The sequence below is a fragment of the Chrysochloris asiatica genome, unplaced genomic scaffold (assembly GCF_000296735.1).
Source record: "Chrysochloris asiatica unplaced genomic scaffold, ChrAsi1.0 scaffold00118, whole genome shotgun sequence".
NCBI classification, from domain to species: Eukaryota; Metazoa; Chordata; class Mammalia; order Afrosoricida; family Chrysochloridae; genus Chrysochloris; species Chrysochloris asiatica.
This window is the reverse complement of record NW_006408636.1, coordinates 2,731,229-2,736,240: the sequence shown is the minus strand read 5'-3', so window position 1 is coordinate 2,736,240 and position 5,012 is coordinate 2,731,229.

The following is a 5,012-nucleotide window of genomic DNA, read 5'->3' as shown; positions in this document are numbered from 1 at the left end:
AACAACAACAACAACAAGAATCATATACCCAGCAAATATGTCCCTCAAATATGATGGCGAAATCAGGACATTTCCAGGTAAGCATACATGAAAAGAATTTGCAATAACAAACCCAACTTTACAAAAAATACTAAAGGATGTTCTTAGGACTAGGAACCTACAACTGTAGACAACAAGACAAAATTAACATACATGACAACACCACCCGAATTCAATCCAAATATAGAAGTATTTAAAATAAAGTAAACCTATAAGACTTAATATGGGGAACTAGAGATATCATTTTATAATGGAGTCAACTACAAAGAAAAAGGAGAGAACAGTGTAGATACAGAACTTCCAAATGGTGAAGAAGTTAAGTAGATTTCAAGATAAAACAGACTGTTTTAAATGGGGGGAGGAATAATAAATTACAAGGTATCATCAAAGAAAACAAATACACCTTCATATCAAAATAAAAAAAGAGGAATGTCATAAAATTGCAGTAAACATTAAAACAACAGGAATGAAAATGAAAAGAAAATTTACAAGTAAAATTAACTCAGTTCAGAAAACTATGTGGAGCAAATAAACTAGTAACACCACAAAAAAACACACACACACATCAAAATGATAGCAATCAGTCCATACCTACTAATAGTTACAGTGAATGTGAAGGGATTAAATTCAACAAGCAAACTGAGTAACAAAACAGGATCCTTCAATATCTTACAAGAGACACATCTTACACACAAACACAGAAATAGACTAAAAATTAAAGGATGGAAAAATATATCAAGCTAATGACAATTAAAAATGTGCAGGAATGGTAATTTTAATCTCTGATAAAATAGACTTTAAGGCAAAAACCAGCATAAGAGACAAAGAAGGACTGTATATCATGATGACAGGGTTAATTGAACTAGAGGACATAACCATAATAAATATCTATGCCCCTAATGAAAGAACCTCAATATCCATAAATCAAACTGGGTTAATGCGCTGGACTGCAAAATCTGTTTGAATCGCAAGGTCAGCAATTCAAGCTTTCCAGGTGCTCCTCAGAAACCCTATACAAGGTCATAAGTTGGTTGGGTCAGAACCAACTTGACAGCACTTAACAAAATATCAAATAAAACTAAAGAAAGAAATCGACAATTCTACAGTAATAGAAGGTTTTACTATACTGCTTTTGATGAAGGCAGAACAGCTAGAAAGCAGCTCAACAAAGACACAAAAGAACTAAAAAAACACAATCAACAAACTGGACTTCATAGACATATACAGAGCATTCAACCCAACAACAGGATAATATACATTATTTTCCAGTGCATATGGAACATTCTCCAAAATATACCATATATTAGGACATTCAGCAAATCTCAATAAAATTTAAAATATCAAAATACTTACTACAAATCATCTTCTCAGATAGCAATACTATAAAATTAGAAATCAACAATAAGAAGATCAAGGAAAAAATACATGGAAATTGAACAACAACCTGCTTAAAAGTTACTGGAATTGAATGAATTTTTTTTTTTTTTTAATTCTTGAAACAAATGAAAACAAAAACACAACTTACCAAAACCTTTGGGACACAGCAAAATCAGTGTTCAGAGGGCAATTTATAGCAAAAAAAAACGCACACATACTAAAAGATGAAAGAACCAAAATCAACACCTTACCCCAACATCTCCAACAATTAGAAAAACAGCAGCAAATTAAGCATACTGCCACCAGACCAAAAAAAGAGAGAGAGAGAGAGATAAATAAATGAAATCGATACTGAGAAACAATAGAAAGTTTAACAAGACAAGAAGTTGGTTCTTTGAAAGATTAATTAAATTTACAAACCAATGGCAAATCTAACAAAAGGAAAGAAGAAGATACAACATGAATAAGAAATAGTGTAGGTGAAGTCACAGTAGAACAAATGAAAATAAAAAGGATAATAACAGAATGCTATGAAGAATGATACTCCAACAAATTTGAAAATCTAGAAGAAATGGACAAATTTTAAAAACACATGGCCTACCTAAACTAACAGACTGAAGTTGAAAAGTTGAACAGGCCTATTACAGGAGAAGAAATTAATCAAGTAATTAAAAAACTCCCAATGAAAAAAGTCTTGGCCCAGATGGCTTTACTGGTGAATTCTACCAAACATTCAGAGAAGAGCTGAAACAAATTCTAGTCAAATTATTCCATAATATATAAAATTATGAAAAACTCCAAAATTAATTTTATGAAGCCAGCAAAACTCTGATAACAAAACCAGGTAAAGATATCACTAAAAAAGAAATTATACACCAATATCCCTCATGAGCATAGAAGCAAAAATTTTCAACAAAATACTAGACAATAGAATTCAACAATATATCAAAAACAAACAAACAAAAAACTCATCAAGAGCAATGAAATTCGTACCAGGTATGCAGCGATGGTTCAATATTAGAAAAACAATCAATGTAATCAAACACATAAATAAAACAAAGGAAAAGAAACACATGATCATATAACTCATTCCTGATTTAAAAATTAAAAAAAAAACAACACTCAACAAAATCGGACTAGAAGGGAAATTCTTCAACATAGCTAAGGACATACATATATATAACCAACAACTAACATCACTTTCAACATTGAGAAACTGAATTATTTCCCCTAGTGAACAGGAACCAGACAAGGATGTCCTTTATCATCACTCCTATTCAATATTGTGCTAGAAAGTCCTAGCCAGAGCTATAAGGCAAGAAAGAGAAATTAAAGGCATCCAATTTTTCAAAAAAGAAGTAAAACTCTCTATTTGCATATGATATGATCGATCCTATACTTAGAAAATCCCAAAGACAGCAAGAAAAGTATTGGAACTCATTGACAGATTTGGCAACATGGCAGGGTACAGGATCAACATAATATATATATATATATATATATATATATATGTTGTATTTCTTTGTAATAATAAAGACAACTCTGAAAAGGAAATCAGGAAAACAGTGGCATTTACAATAGCCACCCAAAAGATGAAATACTTGGGAATAAACCAAACCAGAGAAACAAACGACCTATACAAAAATAATTACAAAACTCTACTACAAGAAACTACCTTGCTCATGAATAGGAAGACTTAACATTGTGAATATGTCAATTCTACCAAAAGCAATGGAGTCCTGATGGGGCACTGTAGGATAAACAAGGTCGGTTTGAACTGCAAGGTCTGTGGTTCATATCCACAAGCCGCACCTCAGAAACCCTATACAGAGTCACTATTAGTCAAAACCGACTTGATAACGCTAAATAACAACAATAACCCAAAGCAATCGATAGATATAATGCAATTCCAATTCAGATTCCAACACCATTATTTATAGAGTAGGAAAAATTGATCACTAACCTTATATGAAAAAGAAAGAGCCCCTGAATAAGGAAAGCATTATTGAAAGATAAGAAAAAAGTAGGAGGCCTCTCACTTCCTGTTTTTAAAACCTACTACACAGCCACAGTATTCAAAACAACCTGGTACTGGCACAGCCAAAGACGCATAGAACAATGGAACAGAATTGAGAACCCAAAAGTTGATTTTCCACAAAGAGCCAAAATGTATTAAATGGGTAGGAGATGGTCTCTTCATCAAATGGTGCTGACAAAATGGGAAATCCATTTGCAGAAAAAATGAATTAAGACCCATCATATCCCACACCATACACAAAAATAAGCTCAACATGGATTAAAGATATAAAGATTTTCAACGGAAAATAGGGAAAACTTAGAGGCTCTGATACAAGGCATAAAGATACTATCAAAGATAACTGAAAACACACAAACAGAAGACAGAATAGATGACTGGAAACTCCTAAAAATTAGACACTTATGTGCTTCAAAGGACTTCACAAGAAGAATTAAAAGAGAATTCACAGACTGGAAAAAAATGTTTGGCAACAACATATCAGAAGAAGGACTACCCCAAAATTAATAGAACACTTCAACATCTCAACAAGAAGACAAATAATCCAATTTAAAAATGGGCACACACTTCACCAAAGAAAATATTTAGGCAACCAAAAAGGACATGAAGAAATGTTCATGATCATTAATCAATAGAGAAATGCAAATCAAAACAACAATGAGATATAATCTTCTTGTTGTTAAGTGTTGTTAAGTCTGTTCCAACTCATAGTGGTCCTATATGGGGTTTCCAAAGAATGGTTATTGAGTTTGAACCACCGAACTTGCAGTTCAAATTGATCATATGGTCAAGCGCTTATCCCACAGTGCCACACCAATATTCCATCTTACTCCATTATTAATAGCAAAGTTACAAAAAAAAAAAAAACAGGAAAAAACTTTAAAATTTTAGTAAGGGTGTGGAGAGACTGAGACCCTCCTACATTGCTTGTAAAACTGTAAAGTGATGCAACCACTGTGGAAAACAGTATGGTGCTTTCTCAAAAAGTTAAAACAGACCCAGTAATCCCTCTATTTGGTATATATCCTCAAGAAATAACTGTGGAATTATTAGATATATTCATTGCAGCACTAGTCACAATAGCAAAAAGATGGAGAGAGCCTAAATGCCCATCAATGGAAGAATCGTTAATAAACTGTGATACATTCACACAGTGGAATACGATACAACATTGAAGAAGAATAATGAACCTCCAAAAACATCTTAAACCATGTATGAACCTGGAGGACATTATGCTGAGTGAAATTAGTCAATCACAAAATGACAAATATTATATGAGAACACTATTGTAAAAAGCTAAGTTTGTGGGTTTTTTTAATTAAAGAAACATATTATGATGGTTATTGTGGGGCAGGGGGAGTGAATTATTCACAGGCTAAAAGGCAGTCACATGTTAACATGAGTGATGGATCAGGCACTATACAACAAGAGGGAGTTTGGCAGATGAAAGATCAAGGTAGCAGAAGACACAGGAAGAAGCATGAGAGTTAAAGGAATTAGAAGTATGATGCTGTAGGATAAGTAATGGACTACTAATCACAAGGTTGGCAGTTCAAACCCA